We start from the raw sequence: 19,039 nt of genomic DNA on the forward strand, positions 1-19,039 counted from the left end.
AGGGTGATGAATAAATGAGGGATGAACCCGAAAACAAAAGCTTTAATAAGCAAAACAACAACCGCATAATCTGTACACTGGATAGGGTTCACTAAAAAGGCCGGGGTCCAGGGTAGGGAAATAATTATATTAAGTGGGCTGAGGGCGGAGTTTGAGGGAAAGGGTCCAATAAAAACTGGGAATTAGGAATATGTAAAATAATTTGACAATGCTTAACCAATAGTAACAGAGAAACTATAGAACTTCCTAGTACTGTTTACATAGAACTTTTCAGGGGGCATTGTGGGTGAGCTTTTGCTCGCCACAACTAAAGGAGATTTTTCTCTTCTCAGTGTCTGGGACAAAGCCCCTTGCCAACCCCTTGCAATGACAGACTCCAACATTTGTCCGTCCCTAATTAACGACGTTGGTGCTCCACTTTTCTCATTATGTAATGTGACATAATGTTATTTTTGACACGAGTTAGCCTAAATAAAGGGAGACAGAGTAAGGAAAAGAGCAGGGGGAAAACCATAAATTTCAATCCAAAAATTTCCCAAGCATGAGATTAAAATGATGAGGAAAAAAATCCCTCCAGTTTTAGAAGTCCCAACGCAGCACTGTTGTGTGCAAAAGGCCTGAAGAAGGTGGCCTTTGGTTGTGTTACCCTCGTTTTCACATTACACAGGTCATCAACTCTGTTGTTGCAACATTTTCAGGCAATTGATTACCTGGTTAGGAAGCACAACTTAATGAGTCATGAGCAGCAGTGTTTGTTGTGAGTGGCACGTGTTTGTTTAATCCACATGAGAAATTAAATGTTTGTTTAATCCACTTGAGAAATTAAATGAAAAGCATCAGTAGCCATTTCAAACTAGATGAACGTCAGAGAAAAGCAAATAATTTTATATTTGTAATACTACACGTTGGCACCAAACCGTGCTCCTGACGGAAAACCAAAAGGCAAACAAGGAGCCAATGAGTGCTTGTGCCCATAGAGGCCGTGTGTGTTGCCAGCAACAGCTAGCCGTGAAATTGAAAGCAAATATTTGCTGTGCTTAAAAAATGCTCAGACTGTAATAACTGCATAGTGCTGTAAGCTTTGAGAGCTTCTTGATCATTCACGGACACTGCCTCTCTGCTTGCAGAATATTTACTGAGCACAGGGTGAGGTTCTCAGCAATTAACAATCAGTCACTCCCCTGGTTAAACCCAAAACATTTTCAAACAGAATTATGCATGTGAATCAAGTCCTGATTCACTGTATTTTTAGTTTCCTGGTTCCCTGTAGTACAGGCTGCTGGTTTTGTTTGTGGCAGTGGGCATGCCCCAAAGTCCAATCCCTCTTTTATTTAAGGTCCTGATTCAGGTTTCTTACAACCACAATCAAAATCTTGACATTTCCTATGCCAGGCATCCTTCAAGCATGAGGTGACTTGGCAGGGAGAGTTGTGGGATGGATTTGTCCTGTCTCAACCGAGAAGAGAGGAGAAGAGTTTGTGGCTGAGCTTGGCGACTTTTTTCTGTCCTAAATCTGCCACTTGGCATCCAGATTTTCCCAACTCTCAGCTTTGCACTAAGCCACAAACTTTAGTGCAAAAAGCAAAAAGTGCACAACCCAAGGAAAATTGCAGAAAAATGCTATTTACCTGGAAAGCAGGAAAAAATACAGTTTTGTAACCCAGAGAGCTGTGTAGCTCCTGTAGGACTGCGGTCACTACCGCAGGGAGCTGGAATGAGCTACCATGCTCCCTCCAGGTCAGCACAGAGAGAGAGCATCCTTTCTGAGTCTTACCCAAGGTTAGCATCAGCAGCCCGCTCCCCTGTGTTACAAGGCAGCCCTCAGCAGGTCTGAGAGCACAGTGCCCCTGCTCTGATCCCAAGCACCCCAGTGCTGCTCCTGCCATGGTGTGCCCCCACTGAGGCTGCCTGGGGCCCAGGGAGGGTCCTGCTCTGAGGTAGGGAAACAGCAGGGCAGAGGGGACTCCTGAGCACCCAGTCTGGGAAGAGGACGTGAAGAGGTGGGATTAAACATCTCTTACACAAACTGTTCCAGTGGGAAGTCAGGTCCGAGACAAATTGCTGCAGACAATTCTCATGAGTTAAAAATGCTAGCTCAGGCTTCAGAGAAGCAAAGCTGCCTGTGCACCACCTGCCCATTTCTGCCTTTGCAAGAACAGATCTGAGCTCAAGGCTTTGGATGATGTTGTTCCTAACCAGGATGTGTGCCCCAGCCTGGCTGAAAGGAAATGAGTTGGCTTTGCACCCACAACCTAGTAGGGAGGCATGCTCCTGCACAGGCTGCTCCTTGCCCCTGGGCCCTTGCAACTTCCGAGAAATTAATTACACCATTACATCCTGGACTCCCCATTATGGACCAAATTTCAGAAAGTGCTTCAGTACAGCATTTGTTTTGTGCATCTCCCTGCCTTCACTGTCTTCAAGAAGCTTCTGGCCAGCCCTAACACTGGGATTGCCTAAAGAGGCCACTTCTCACAGCCCCCCTGCACATGCATAGAGGGGAGGTGGACCCTGCAAAACCGGCACCACAACTCTTTCTGAAAACAGCAGTTTTGGACTACAATCTTCTAGAAAAGCATCCACAACCTGAACCAGGTAGCATTTGTGATGAACATGAATATTTCAGAACACATTTGCAAAATGCAGTTATGCCTTCCTTTTACATCTGCATTAAGCCATGATGGCAATACTAAAAACACATTGGGCTTTGTACACTGGTCCATAACAATATTTCCAGTGTGACTTCTGTACCTGAATGTACAAAATTGCAGGGTCAGGCTATGGCTTTCTGCCAAGGCTTTAGGAAGACAGCATTTCCAAACGGCATTTTGGACCAGGTATACTTAGCAAACTACGGCCAAACTCCTGCATGAAATACAAGTTCTAAACCTGTTCTCAGGAACGTTTTTTTTTAATGCATTCATTACAAGAGCTATAATAGCATCAGCTAATATAGATTATACATTAGATATCTCTAAATTTTAGCTATAAAATAATAATGTAAATTTATATATCCTTCATATTGTAATATATCTTTTGTCTTCTGGTTACTTAGAGCTTTATACACCAGATCTAGCGGCAAAGCATTTGTTGCATTCCAGTCTTCTAAGAACTTTTTCTACTATCAGTTTCCTCAGGATACATTCTTTTAAACCAGCATTTAAACTTTTACATCAGTCTTTGAAATTTTATTGCACTTTACCTCTGACACCCTCTTGTTAAAAAGTTACTGTTACCTGTTTTTTTCACCTTCTGGCTAAGCAACATGAGACAGATGGTGAAACAGGAGGGACCTGTTTGACTGTGGATGAGTGAAAGCAGTGGGAATCAAAACTACTGAATCCCTTTTCCAGTGTGAAGAGCCTCTGCCAATGCTTGAGTAGTGTATGTTCCACTGATAATGATCATCCTGTTTCTGTAAGAGGGTACACATTCAGTTGTATTCCTTGCTAAGTGAGCAGCACCTTCTGCTAGCACACATTTGTCAGAAGAGGCTGCAGGACAAGGCAGGTAGTCTTCACTCAGATGTTCAACTTCTGATCACACCAACTGTCCCAGATAGGACATTAAGGGTTGTAAGGCCAGACAGGAGAGGGATTTAAGCCCACAGTGTTGAAATGCATTTTAGGTGGGCAAATACACAGCTGCTGGAGGACAATAAAACAGATGCTGGTAAGGAACAGGTTTAGTTTTCCATCTCCAAAGATGTCAGGAGCTGGTATGAAGGCAGTCCTACCTCTAGAGACGTAAGTATCAGTAATTAAGGCAGACATGTGAAGTCTTCTCTCTTCATCATTAATATGACTATATAGAATTGTACAAAGAGTGGGGAGCCACTCTGGGAAATAAAAGCTGCAGGTGCTGTATCCAGCTGCAAACTGTGAGCAGTCTCATTTTGTACCCAAAACCTATAGCACCAGGACCTACAGGGAAGATCCTTTCATTCAAAAGAAATGCAACAAAAGGTCTCTTGCTTGTAGCATCTTCTCAAGGATATTAAAGAAAAGGGTATCTAGTCTTGAACTAACTAATCTTGCTTTAACATTTGACAGGAATCCTAAATAAATAATATTTTCTCCTTTTTTTACCCAAGTTTTCAATTTGCAATGGGACTAATAATACTTGCCCCTTGTAGCAAAATATTAAGAGATGCTGAGATGAAAAACGCTGTGTAAGTTCAAAGTACTTGATGTAATCAATAATTCTACAATATGATAGACTCCTTACTTCAATCAAGTGCACTTAAAAAAAAAATAAATTATGTGCTCTAAAGATAATTTCCCAAACACTATCCTTGAAATCAGAGGATTCAGATATAGAGTACTTAACCAGAATGCAGGAGCGCATGCCATTTCTAGTCCTGTAATTAGGCAACAGAGCAGATCTAATCACTTCATTACCGTAATGACAGCTGCTACACGAAGCCCAAAACCAGAGAGACAAATAGGTTACCACACAGGTACCTCAGAATGTGTTTAAGCATGACTGCTAACAGAGCTGCATACTTTGGCGTTTTTGTGTGTTACTTGCCTTTTCTCCTCATCTGCAGCCTGAGCTCAATTGCCTGTTTGTGCGGCACAACCAGTGTTGACCATCTCCCTGCTGCATGGGAGGCTTGGGGGAAGCAGCCACACCAGCAGGGCTTGAAACTTCCCTGTCTTGAGCAGAGCAGAAAGTCTTGCTATATTTATAACATGAAATTCCAGTGTGTTTAATTTTATTAGTTCAATGGTTCTTCTATGAAACTGTACTCCTCCATGAACATGTAATTAAAACATGCGCATTCGATAACCACTGAACGCTGTGCACAGAGCCTTGGCCTACAGCACTGTCACAACCTAGGACTTGCATGGAATATGCAATACCCAAAGCCTTGTAAATGATGAGATAAATTCTGCTTTCACTGATTTAATTTATGTTTAATGAATATCGAATTGGTTTGTATTTTACAGAATTGCAAAAGCTAATGTAAATATCAGAAGAAGTATGGGATGGGTCCTGGGTACCACATGAGGCATCTGTCTAGTCTTACAGATGTGTTAAAAACATCAGATTTAAAAAAAACCTGATTATTTCTGTCAGATTTTAGCTGCACTTCCGGAAATGTCCTCAGGCACGTCAGTAGCTTTATTTTGGTTTATTCTTCTAAAAAATATTGGCCATCAGGAAGTTCTTAACGGACTTAGTTTTAACCTCCCTGAGTCTGAATTTCTTGTGTGTAAAGAAAGCTTTATTTGTTGTTTGTTTACTGTGGTGATTTAAAGAATTCATTATTTTTCCACCATCCTGAAAATCTTACGTCATCTTATTAAGATGGGAATTGTAAAAAATTCAAAATTCATTCTTTTTTTCAAAATTCTCCCATTTCATGATGTTTCATGATACCATGAGGTTAGCAGATCATATTATTGCAGGGTTACACTAAGATCAGTATGTACAATCAGGATATCTACAAGTCAGCATCTAATTTCACACATAGTCAGGTAAACAACCACTCTGATTTCTAAAGATACTGATTTCCCTCAATGCCCATGGATTTAAGTAGCAGTGAGATACGGTCATCAACTTCACAAGCTTTTAATTAATGTTAGGGATTTAGATATATATTTGGCACCTAAATTCTGAATTTTCTTTTTTTTTTCTTTCATCTATCTGTCTGTCTGTCTATCTATCTATCTATCTATCCATCTTCTTTAACAGAAGAGAATTCAATTACTGGGATCTGCACTAGCAGGCCACTCCTAGATTAAGTTAATTATATTTGGTATAATTTAATACAATACATAACTAAGTATTTTTAGTATAATTTAATTCACAACAGTTATCAATTATCTCACTTTTCTGGACACATCCCATTCTCAATAGCTATGCTATCAATACATAATATCAATAGTATATGCTGGGATTAGGAGTTGCAATTTGCCAGGGTGGTTTCTGACAACATGACATCACAGGTATTATCCCTCAAAATGCTAAGCAAGCCCTTGAAGTTACTCCATACAAATGGAATGTCAAAACCCATTATTTTCTGGGAAAAAAAAGAGAGGATCTCATCTTTATGTTGTAACACAACTCAGCATCCTGGTCACCACTAAGTCTGAATTTACTCCTTTCAAAAAGATCAAAGTTTTATGTTCTACTCAGACCATATAAACTGGTCTATAGTACTATAAACTGATGTCAGGAAGCACCACCTTAAAGGAAAGTAAATAAAAGAGCATTTTGTTACACCTACTTTTAAAATGTGTTTAAATGAAACTTTTACTACCACTTCAGGCATATATCATATTTGTAAATCTATTTTATTTTAGCCACTGCTATTTTCTTAGCCTCATGCAAGAAGTTTGAAAACTTTGTATCCCAGTAAAACACTTGTTCTGACCAAAGAAAAGAGTTAGAGCAGATGATCAGGAGTTAAGGAGAAAAGGCACAACTACCTGGTTCGTTGCGTGAATTCCTGAATCTAAAGAGGAAGAGCAGAGGACAGCTCCTATTAAACCAGGATTACTCATCATCAGTTGTATACCATCCTTTGGCCAGGAAGCCAACGAGGGATAACATCTCACGGTCACAGCATTACAGACATGCATGCAAGATTTCACAGCCCTGCAAAACTGATTGTCTCGACATGCAGAGTTGGAGGCATCTGAACACGTTTAATCACAATTGATGCTATCAGTGTTCATGAAATGTGTGACAGGTGTGGGCAGTTCTTTTCAGAGTATCACGCAAGACCAGTCATGTGCAGATCATACATTATGCATCGTAGTTATGATGTTCTGCCTTGCTCAGCTGCTAGGCAAAATATCCTCCTCTGCTAATGTCACAGTGTCAGGACACTGCTAGCACCAGAAAGCTTTTAACATGATGATGGATATCCCCAAAACCTTTTTTTTTTTTGTTTGCTAGCAGATCCTGGCATGGCAGACTAGAGAATCCACAGATATTTGTTGAAACATTTACTTTATTTCCAGGAATAAATTTGTACTGTGCAGTCAACAGCTTGCTGTTCCACCCGGAAAGACTTCACCCACCTCAGAAAGCCCCAAGGTGTGTTTGGGCTTGAACCACACCCAGCCCAAGTAGGTACCAGTATTTTGTTTGTCCTTGCAGTACATCTCCAAGACTTTTTGAGCCCACAGTCTCTGTGAAGCCTTGGTGGGAAAGGAATTTCCCTGTCTAGTTCCTTTAAGAGGACCAGTACTGCCCCCTCCTGTGAGCAGTCCCAGGGCTTAGATGCCGTGTTTCCAAACCTGTTGGTTATCTGCAGCAAATGGACATAAATTCCTAAAAAAAAAAAAAAAAAAAAAAAAAAAAAAAGAGACAGTGAACAAAAAAAAAAAAAGTCACTAAATTCTGTATGAAATTTAGTCCATCTTGATTTAGAGCTAGTACTGAGGTGCAAAAATAGCCATTGCTTACACCCTTTGCTTCATCACTATTCTTGAACGGCAGTCACAGAGACTTCAAAGACGTTCAAGGTCACTTTCTGGCAGCAAGCACATTCTCTGAAAAACACAGGATTTTCTCCTTCAGCTGGCTTTACACTTCTGATCTGTTCTCTTTTATTCTCCTCTCTTTCACACAAGCACTAACACATAAGTTCAAGCATGACAATGATGGATTTACTAAAATAGAGGTGAAGAGAACTCTGTAAGCACCTCCAGCTCCACCTGTCAGGCCCATCACATCAGCCTTGAATTCCTCTGCCCCAGGCACAGCCACCTCTAACTCAAGCAACTCCATTCCCCTGGGCTGTAGCCAAATATTTGCCTGAGGGTAAAATAGTTGTAAGGATAATCATACAAATTTAATGACGCTCTGTCATCAGCTTTGTTTCAGGTGCAAGAATTGTGTCTGGAATGTCTGGTAGGCTTTGCTGCAATTTAGAAGCAAAAGACAACAAAGAAGCCAAACAAGCCCCACTTCCAATGAAATGCACACCGAATCAAACAGCATTCTGAAATTGCATTAAGAAAATTGCTAAATGTTCACACGTGCAATAATTAGGTCAGCCAAAGAAGTATTTGGTGTCTTTTGATTTAGGTCCACTTTTATTATGTAGATACATTTTTTGTTGCATACCAGCAGTTTCCATTAGTAAATGTAAGTTAGTCAATAAGCATAAATTTTTGAAGAACAGTACAGAAGGGAATTTTCCAGACTCTGGAAGAACATTGCACTTCAGAGGGTAGTTCTGAAAATGAACATGGCTGTTGATTCATTTTAGGCAGGCAAAATATAATCTAAAGGATATTTGGAAGTTGCAAGTCTGAACAAAAACAGGATGAGAATGATGATACCACAAACAGAGAAAGGCTTAGGGTTATTTCAGAGGAAAGAAAATAGGATCCATTTTGATTAGATAAAAGTGCACTGAAAGGCAATCTCCAAGAAGAGATTTGAGATGGATACCCACCTCATACCAGCTTCAGATGGGCAACAGAAAGAAAAAAATTACGGTAAATTCCTGAATCTTTGTGGATTCTCTGTGTATAGAAATAGGAATGAGATAATGAGTGAAAAGAATAAAGAAAAAGACACAGGAGGAGTGATTAGAGTCAGTAAAGAGTGACTGTCATGAAAACCTGTTGAATAAAAGCTCACAAGAAACCATAAAACTTGAAGATGCTTTCCACAAGCATCAAAGTTGCACAGTGTATCAAGGCAAACAGAACCAACAGTGATAAAGACAGAGAGATATTGAGAGGGAGAGTGGATGCAAAGTAAAGATGCAAAGTAAAATAGTTTCCATTTCTGAGAAATGCTATCATTTTTTGTGGAGCTGTGTTAAGATACATTAAAAAGATTTTTTCAGAATTCCATGAAAAATAATTACCTCCATTCTAAGAATGCACATGACAAGGTAAGAATCAAACAGCCTGCCTTTACAACTATAAAAGGAAAGGAGGTAGCAGAACACATCAAGTCAATGATCATTCACCTGATGTCCTGATACATGTTTCATTTTAAAGAAACAAAGTAGTTTTTGCTCTTATTCCCTAGGGCAACACCACCTGACTCCATGCACTATACAATACACATTTTTATTCAATAATCTTGGGGAGAGATTGATTTTCAGTTTACCATATAGAAGTCTAATTGAGTCAGAGTGAATTGCAAACATCTACTTCTCTGCTTTCATGCATGGTATCTTGCACTGAGGGCTGGGTGGGGAGTGAAGCCTCTGGCTTGGAATCCAGTCCCACATCTTTTTTCAATCTTAAATTTCTCTGGAACTGCATATGATTCTGATGTGAGAGGTTAAATCACACGAGTAAGGCTGAAAGATTTGCCATAATGCCCTTGTTCAGCCAGCTCTGCCTCAGGCTTTACTCCCAATACTGGGATGATATGGCTCTTGTCCTAGCAGGATGCAATAGGTGTTGATTAAATTACTGTTTGCACAGTGCTTCACATTTAGAGAACTCTGGGGTCCTCAGCACAGGAGACACACGGGGCTGTTGGTGCAGTAGGGCTGTGATGATGATCATGGGTATGGAGCACCTGTCCTATGAGAAAAGGCTGAAAGAGTTGGTGTTGTTCAGCCTGGGGAAAAGAAGGCTCCAAGGAGACCTTATTGCAGCCTTGCAGTACCTAAAGGGGGCCTATAAGAGAGGGACAAACTTTTTTAATAGGGCCTGTTGCAATAGGACAAGGGGTGATGGTTCTAAACTGAAGTAGGAGCAATTTAGATTAGATATTAGGGAAAAAAGGGTGGTGAAACACTGGAAGAGGTTGCCCAGAGAGGTGGCGGATGCACCATCCCTGAAAACATTCGAAGTCAGGCCAGATGGGGCTCTGAGCAACTTTATATAGTTGAGGATGTCCCTGTTCATTGCTGGGAGTTGGACTAGATGACCTTTAGAGGTCCTTCCAACCCAAACTGTTCTATGATTCTGTGAACTGCCCTATTGAAAAAAAAAAAAAAAAAAAAAAAAAAAAAAAAAAAAAGGTGAAAGCACCAAAACAGGAATCCAATTTGTATATGCAAAATCAGTAATTTGAAAACCACAGTTCTTCATGTGTGTCATCTGCCTTTTTGGCCTGACATTTAGAAGACCCAGTAGTGGAAATTCCAGAGCAAGCACTTCAAGAAGCTTCTGAAAGAGCTGCCATGAAAGCTTCCCAGAAGCCATTACTCTTCATGGGTGGCCAGGCAAAGTGTGTCCAAACCCACAGGCTCCATCACCCTTTCATTCCTTGCCTTGTGATATCCCATGCAAGTCATGTGTTCTGTAGCGGGGGGAGACAAGGACAGCTGCAACACCATCTTGCTTCAAGTTAGTTCTTGAAAAGTTTTTCCAAGCCAAAAAGCTCATACAATGCTTTCTAGATATTAGCATGGAAATAAAAAGCTGCAGCAAATCGTCTGTGCGTCAAATTCCTCGTTCGTTTTGAGGAATGTGTCCTGCCCCAGCAGGAAACGCTCTGACCTCTTGCACAAATGGCAGCATTTTCAGCATATACATTTAGGATGACAACACAGGAAATCAGCTAACACAATAATGCCAGATCTTCCGTAGCCATTTCAAGCTACAAAAATCCAGCCTGCTTGCCAGGAGGGGTTCTCCTGTGGCGTGAAAAAAGAGAGAAAAAATGTTGTCTGTTGTAAAAAGAGTAAAAAATTAGGGGTTTTTTGTTTTTGTTTTTTAAAAATAATAATAATAAAAAAGGTGCTGAACGTCCATGCGGCCGGGGAGCTGGGCGTGTCGGGGGGCCCGCGGAGTCTCCGGGTCCCGCAGCACCTGGCGGCGCGGCCCCGGCGCCGGCCCCGCGCGGCGGCGCGCCTGGCGCGCTCCCGCCAGCCCGCTCACCTCCACATGCACACACGCGCGGCGGGAGGAGGAAGGACATCTTTCTCGCCTTTTTCGTTTCGCCACTTCAATTTCATCCCTCCTTCTTCTTATTTTCTTTTTCTTTTTTCTTTTTTTTTTTTTTTTTAAATTACATTTTATTTTATTTTTATCCCTGTAATTATTTGTCGGGGTTCTCCAGCCGGATCCCGGCGGAAAAGGTGGATCGCTTCTCAGAGGGTCCCCGCGGCTCCTGGGGAAGGTAGGCAGCAGCAGCGAATGCAGTCGGAGGGATGGGGCCGCGGCTCCCCGCGCACCCTTTGTCTCCGCGCAGCGCGGGCCGGAGCCCGGAGCCCGGAGCCGCCCGCGCTTTGTCCCCGCCGTCTGCGCAACCCTGCCCCCATCCCCGGCAAAACGTGTGTGCTCGGCCCTGGTGCTGCCCTGTGCAAACCCTAAAATGCAGGCAGCGAGCCGTGCGGGGCGGGGGGAGCCCGGAGGGGCGGCGGGCACGGGGCGGCCATGCGGCATCTCCCCGCGGCTGCCGCGCCGGAGGCGGGCGGCGATGCTGCTGAGGCGGCCACGGAGAAAACCCACAAACAAACAAACTGAACCCGCAGAAATAATACAAAAACCTGGCAGTCTGCGGCTACGGACTTCGGCTGGCAGAGAAATATAATAAATATCAATAATGAATGAGTTTGCCCCTTATGACGGGCGGGTGGCGGGTGCCGCAGCCCCCGCAGGGTGCGCGGCCGCGGTGCAGCCGTGCCCGGGGAACGTTCCGGGCTTTGCCTGAAACCCTGCACTGCTATGGGGTCAGTGCAAGTTTCACGGTATTCGGAAAATGCAGGCTGGGCCCACGGCGCGCAGGCGTGTGCGTGGTGCCCGTAAATACATAGTAACAGCTGAGGTGGTCGCTTTCAGTGAGCGACGGCGAGAACAAAAAGAGGCCCGAGTGGATGCCCGGGGCTGCATTGGCTCACGTGTGTGTGCGTCCAGCTCGCTCTTGTGGCAGGGGGCTCGTTCCATTGTTTTGCGGAGTTGGTAATGCAACCTGTAGCTAGGATGTGTTTTCTTGGGAGAGAGGAGACGGTGAGGTGTGTGAAGACGTGCTTTGTTTATGTGACATTGCAAGGACTGAAATAGACCCTGGATTTGGCACCCCTGGTTTTATAGAAGGAGAAACTATAGTTTCCTTATGCCACCAGCTGAACTCACCTCATGTCCTTAGGCTATTCAGTGTCCCAGACTGCTGTGGGGCATTTCTACCACCCTCTAATCCAAATTATAAATAGGAACCTGTGCCGTGTTTTGTTCACCTTCAGGTTTGTTTGGCTTTTACTTGTGCTTGAAAGGCCAAATAACATAGAACAGACATTGTTCTAAAAGTAAAGTGTAAGAAAAAAATATGTGTTAGTTGATAAAATATATTGCAGGAATAAAAAACCAGTACAAAACAAAGATTCCCTACATTATGAGTCTAACCTTCATAGATCAGAAGTAAAAACAGCCACAGGGGGAGAAAGAAAGAGCATCCTCCATCTAAATTTTACTTCATTTGCTACCAAAAGACCAACTTTGTTTAAAAAGCCTCTAAAAGGGAATTCCATCTGTTGCTGAAGGATATAGGTATCAATAACTGCCCTTTCCAGGCTAGGAGCCCCTTCTGAAATGGCGCTGAAATCCGCTTTGCAAAACCTGCGTGAAATCTCCAAACTGCCATATTGCTGGTAAGCAGAGGCCTTCTACTGAGGCTCGGTGGAAATTCACTGACTAAAATGGGATCTGCTTCACTGTCGTACTGAATGACTCCTATTTGACTTTGCCTTTTCGGAAGGTCGGGAGTTTTTTTATTCTAAGAGGCACCATAGAGAGAGCACTTCACTGAAGCACACTGCAGCAGCATCCTCTGTCTTGTCGCTTGAGACTGTTTGTGCCGTAGTCAGACCAACTGGGCTGCCCAGGCTGGGTGAGGATGGGAGACAGCTGTTGGCAGTGAGCACCAAGCTGCACATACCCCTGTGAAGAGGATTGTCCCCTGAGGTTGAAGCTTTCTGCAGAATGCTGTAAAACGTGGAGGATCAATTGTCCTTGGTGCCCAAATCCTGCTTTTTACAAGGGTTTTAAAGGATGGAAGGGAAGGCAGTGCTCTCTCGGCCTTCCTGCTTGCAGGCTGCTCCTCCTGGGTCTCTGTCCTACATTTTGTCTGTGTTTGCTGTTCTGGGAGCTTGTTCTTAGCAGTGTAAGAGTGGTGACCGAGCAGAAATGGGACTCTCTCCTGTGCTCTTCTCTCTCTTTTAGCATCTTGCTCATTTCTGTTGGAATGTGCATAGCAAGTAACATGATAATAACCATCACTTAAAAGTTTGTATTGTGAAGGCAAGTGGATGTTGTGGAAATATTTAAATATTTTAAGCCTGAATTCAATTTTCTTTCTGATGGATACTTACTGCTGTGACCTTAATCCAATCCAAGAAATTTCAGCAGCTGCTCTTGGGAAAAATGGCAGATTTTTCATGTTTTGCAGTTAACTCTTACAACATTTGCCCATGCTTATCAGGTAAATACTGTTTTGAATCTCTTACAGTCAAGAAAACTGAGGCAGAGAAATTACTTGTAAACCAAAGCAGAAAAGTGAGTTACACATGTACTATTACAAAGGATCCTTCCTTCTGTAGTACAAAAGTTTATTTAAATGGGAATTTCAGAGCTGCTGTTTAACCCTTAGAAATACATCTGGATAGCGTGTTTTGTTGCAGTGACCCATAAAGCCCCACTCATACGGCATTTCCACTTTCTGTGGAAGACAAGAGTGCATTTATTTGTGGTGGTGATCTCTTGGGAAAACCAAGACTGTTGAGAGGATTTCACAAAAAAATATAATGAGGAAAAAATGTGACTATATTCCTCTGCCAAATTCCTTTCCTAAATTGACTGGGAAGGGCTCAAAACAAAAATGTACTTAAAACCATTTTCCTTTATGGCTCATCTTTAAGTGTTTTGCCTAAAGTAATGAATCACTTGGTGAATCAGACTGGGATTTTATGGTTTCTTAGTTGCCTGCCTTTGATCAGCTGAGTAGCCTGTCGAGACTTAATTTGGGACTGTCTTCCCTTTCTTTATGGCAGCATGGAAGGGCAGTGTGGAGAGTGATGGGGCAGAGGAGGAGCATTTTCCTGTTGTAGCACGAGGTCATGCACTACCAAGAGAAAGGCTGACAATCCACATTTGTTCTCATCACTTCTGTTTTATAGCACCCTTTTCTGAGCTTCCTTCCCAAGTCTTCTGTCATTTGTTTTCCCACCCCCCATCTTATCTTTTAACTGTTTCCATCCTGCCTGCCCTGGGGGCTGTGAGGGAGAGGAGCCTGGGGATGAGAGGTGGTGGCTTGCAGACACCAAGCAAATGGCTGTGGCAGCTCGAAGGCCTCCCAGCCACCGCACTGCCCTCATCCTGGCGCCACTGCCAATGGCAGGACAGGAGTGTGCCAGCACCTTGATGGTTCTCTGTGGCTCCTGGGCCCAACTGGGACACTGCCGGGGCCAGGGTGAAGCCGCTTCCTTCCACTGCTCCTGTGGCTGCAGCCTGCTGCATGCAGAGGGGCAGAGCTGAGGAGCTGGAGGCAATGACATTTCGAGCACTGCAGATGTTTGCTCAGTGGATGTGAGTCAGTCTAATTTCCAAGCTCTTTGTTATCTCAGTGGCTCTTCTCTAATCTCTCCATTTTGTCCTTCCTGTAGATGAGGAGTAAGTCTGGAGCTTTATGTCCCTCATGTCAGGTGTCACCAATGCAGAACAAAAAGGAGATAGTTGCTTCCCTGCCTCCCAGTGTGATACTGTTACGTATAAAGGTTATTCTTGCTTTTTGTCATTTAAGTGAATAGTCCACACACAGAGTTTCAGTTTCTGTGTTCCATTATTTATATCCGTTGTCTTACTGGTCATATTGCTCTTCTTTGAAAGAACTTTCAAAAGTGTATGAGCAAAGGAAGATGTATCACATCTCAGGCTTTGCAGAATGAAAACAGCTTGTGTGAAACTCAAGTGCAGGGTTCTGATGACTTGTAACCAACCAAGAGGAGTTCTTGGCAAAACTCCCTTTGAGAAGAAATTGACTCACATTTTGTCTTTTGAGCAAATTATCTTGAGTTCCACAGTTAAGTGTGCTTAGTGTGTCCTGGATATTTACCAACTCCGAGACCGTTTGACTGGGGGAAGCGCGCAGTGAATGAAGTGCCCAGTGAAAGGGCACATTGCAAAAACCATACCCAGAGATAGACTAGATTTTGTTCAGCTTGACCACTTACATACTGGGTCAGCTTTTGAGCAGCCATGTGCCTTAAGATGACACTTTTGGAGCTGTGTCATTTACAGGATGTGAAAAAAAAATGGCATGTGAACTAAGCCGTCGTGATTACTACCAGGAGTGATGAGGTTCTGTGCAGAAACACAGCTTCCGACAAACTGTTTTCTGAGATTATATATACCTCTTCCATGTATGGCCTAGAGAGGATTCATGCATGAACCAGAAGAAATAGATTGTCTGTATTATCATTATTTTTTTTTTCAGATATAAAGTTTTTGATCCCATTACTGCTCTTGTGGAATTTTAGCAGTCTAGGAACCTGGAGTTGCACGGGAATTTTTTTTTTATATTTCACAGGTTGACAGAGAAAATGACCACTGCTCTTGGAATGTGCTTTAATGGCTTGTGACAGTCTCGATGTCCTTGAAAATAATAAACTCATTTTATCTTCTTGTATCATCTCATAGTCCTCCTCAAGTTGTGACTAGTTGTAACTTTTCCCATATTCTGTAAAGAGCACACAACAAAGAAATTATCTCTAATGGCTTTTACAAGACATATCATGGGATCTTTAAAGAGAAGGCTAAGCTGCTAGGCCAGAGCAATGCTTTTTCTACTAAACAGAAGAGCTAGGTTAGCTACAAAACACAGATCCTTGAGTTTCATTTTGAAGAGTCATAGCTCTTTGCTGGTTTTCTCTTGTGGAGGTGCCTTCTTCAATAAGGAGTGTTTGCCCATCTGAGTTGAAGAATTTGAAGAGCAAAATTCTGATTTGTCCTTTATTATTTACTAGGTGTGTGTTTGGAAAGAGAGGTTTGATGGCAGGTCTCTGGAAGTTTTTCTTTTGAGAGGTTTAAGGCTGGACAGAGTAGTAGGCACAGTGACCGAGGTGATTGGGATTTCTGCAGTCACTATTCATGTGATTATTGACTGTCTTTCAATGTGAATTGGGAATAAAGCTCAGCCTAAGAACTCTTGCCAAAATAGTATTTTTATTTGCATTTCTTTAAAGACATTTCTTGAATGAAAAGGCTGTAAAAATACAAATATTACCCTGGTGCTTCCAATATAGCTCAGTATCAACATATGGTGAATTTTTATTAGTTTAATATAACTAATTATTATAGTTAGCATATTAGTATATTCTATTAGTATAGAAGCAATTTTGGGTTTGTTGCTCACAGCACTAGTGGCATGTACACCTGAGGTGGCAGCCTGCTTAGCTCAGCTATCCCAGCGTTGAATCTCCTTTTGGTAGCAAAGCTATTGCAATTGCAGGGAACAGCCCAGTGTGACTGCAGACCCTTCCCATGGGTCAGGGGAGTTGTCCTCCTGCAGCACCAGGCTCCGCTGTAGAGGCCAAGTGACAGGCCTGGAGTGGACACCTGACTTGTAGGGAATTAAGCTAGCTGACATGAACCATAACCTTTGGGATTTTAGATTTTATTTAGGCTCTGTGATTTGTCACATGGGTGAATTTGAAGTTTAGAGTGGGTGAATTTGAAGTTTAGAGTGGGTGAACTTGAAGTTTAGAGTGGGTGATTTGGGGATGAAATTCATTTGACCACCTGTACTCCATTGACTGTAGAGAATGCCCAGAGTAATTAGCAGTGACAAAGGATTTTCTCTGTATATCTCTAAGATAAAGTTATCACTGCAAAAATTTTGTGATTTGCATAGTGTTTTATTCCAGGTATCACACTTTTATCACCCTTTGTCTCTGAGTCTTCAAGCACTTCACAAACTGAGTGTTATTGTCACTACTATCATCTTAAGTTTATAGGTGGAGGTGCAGAGGACATGTTGTTTTTACTTTGGCAAAGATCTGTTATGAGTTCATGCCGTGACAATGAAAACTTCAGTTCCCAGCCCCACCACTCTCTCCTCAACCACCCCATGTTTTGACACTGAGATCAGGTTTTCTCATACTTAGAAGTGCTATGCATTATTTCATTCAAGATTTTTTTTTTTTTGTTTGCTTGTTTCAGGCTTCTGTTTTGGTGTTTTTTTAGTAAACCACTTACCCTAGCAAGAACCTGATGCATATTCAGAGATGTGCCTACTCTCATGATACTGCAGGAGCAACTTGTCACTGAAACATGGAATCTGCTGAAATGATTGGTGGTGCTTCAGCTTGCTCTAAGATTCTGCTCTGCCTTATAGAGTAATAGAAGGGTTTGGGTTGGAAAAGACCTTCAAGATCATTTCGTTCCAACCCCTCTGCTGTGGGCAAGAGCACCTTCCTCTACACCAGGTTGTAGAAAGCACCCTATCCAATCTGACTATGAACAGTTCCAGAGATGGGGCATCCACTACTTCTCTGGACAACCTGTTCCAGTACCCCACCACTCTCACAGTAAATAATTTCTTCCTAACATCTAACCTAAACATGTCCCCTTTCAGTTTAAAGCCATTCACCCTTGTTCTATCACTACATGCCCGTGTGAAAAGTCTTCAATTAGTTTTCTGTAGAAGCAAGTGACGCTTGTCACTTTTGTGCTGCAAAGATTCCTTGGGGATGAAGCAGGGAACTGTGTTCCTGCCAGTCTGGTCCTGTAGTGTTTCAGTGACAGGGGCAGAGGGCAAAGCTGGAGCCACACATCAGTGAGCTGTGCAGCCGGCTCTCCAGTGTGCTGCTTACCTCACACCGCTGCTAATTTCAGCGCCTTCAGCTTTTGAAACACTTAATGGGGAATTTATTAAGCACAGGCAATGTCAAAGCAGTTCTGCAAATCCTCCTGGGCATCATGGTACAAAACAGTGCCCAAAGGAAAAGCTTCTCTGCTTGAATCTCAGAATGAACCTTTACACAGGCTTTAAAATGCTGGGGGACACAGATCTTGGCACAGAGGTTGCCAGGTCTCTTAAGAAATTGTTTATTTTAGGAACTCGTGGTCCCAAGAAACTTCAGAATTTAGTCCTTGGGGACTTTAGGGCTTGGTCCTTGACACCTCAGCAGTCGCTGTCTCCTGTGGCTTTATCCTTTTATAAAAAGATTGTGCCTCTCTTTCAAAATAGGTAGACTATTTTCTCCCTGCAGCCTCCAGGAAGACGGTTCCAGAATGCTAAAACCACCCTCTGCTAGCCAGTCTGCATTTATTTATCAGCAGCCTAAATAATTTTTTTTTTAATATTTTATTGTGCCAACATTTTAATACCTGAGCAGTTTTTTCCTGGTATCTGTAGTGGAAATCTCTTGCAGAGGAGTTGAAAAGTACCCAGCTGGCATGCCCCGAACTCTACCCTTGCACCAGGCCGTGTTTGCCACCATAATCACATGCTTAGCTGCTCCTTCAGTTGAAGAGAAGGGATCCTGCCCTGCTGTTACCCTCGAGGCTAGCCTTTAAAATTGACACCTGAGGTTTGGACAGGGTGGGCTCTTGAGGAATTGTTAAGAGCACGTGTAAACTTTAAAATGGCGTTTCTGAGAAAGTATTTACAGGGAAAAAACTGCTCATTTGCAAAGCTGTCTTCTGCATGGTGGGGATGTGGTATAAAACAGAAGTACTGACTTCTGTAAACTTCATTTGAAACAGGCAGATGTTATAACTGAACAAGTGAATTACATCCTCCTGTCTCTCCCTGCAAGAGCCTGAGGATGCTCATGCCTCTTTGCATGCAAGCAGTTTGATGGCTTTGAGGTAACCCTGAGAATTTAAAAATATCCCCAAATTAATCTGGTGTCTGAGGGTTCACCATGTACCCCAGGCTGAGTAGTTGTTTGGCAGTACTGCAGGAAATTCATTCACAAAATGAGAATTCAGAGAGTTGTGGTGCAAGAGCTTGTTTGTGAGTAACACACTGTTGCCTGACTACCACGCTGGAGTTGTAGCTCAGCCGAGAGTGGTTGGACTCCAGAAAATACTGGTCTTTCGGTTGATTTGCATTGCTGATGAGGAAGTATGTCTCTGTAGCAGACTTCTCTGATCTGCCTTTG

At 42.7% G+C, this 19,039-nt stretch overlaps 1 protein-coding gene across 1 annotated transcript in view; it reads left to right on the forward strand.

The window, feature by feature from the left end:
- The first annotated feature begins 10,824 nt into the window (after nt 1-10,824).
- The window catches only part of LOC131591841 (sodium-coupled neutral amino acid symporter 1), a 41,576-nt gene continuing 33,361 nt past the window's right edge, over nt 10,825-19,039 (forward strand). The window contains exon 1 of the mRNA XM_058862941.1: nt 10,825-11,058. The gene's annotated coding sequence lies outside the window, so the exon portion shown is untranslated. The remainder of the gene's footprint in view (nt 11,059-19,039) is intronic.

Source organism: Poecile atricapillus, chromosome W (assembly GCF_030490865.1).
Source record: "Poecile atricapillus isolate bPoeAtr1 chromosome W, bPoeAtr1.hap1, whole genome shotgun sequence".
In the NCBI taxonomy this organism is placed as follows: domain Eukaryota; kingdom Metazoa; phylum Chordata; class Aves; order Passeriformes; family Paridae; genus Poecile; species Poecile atricapillus.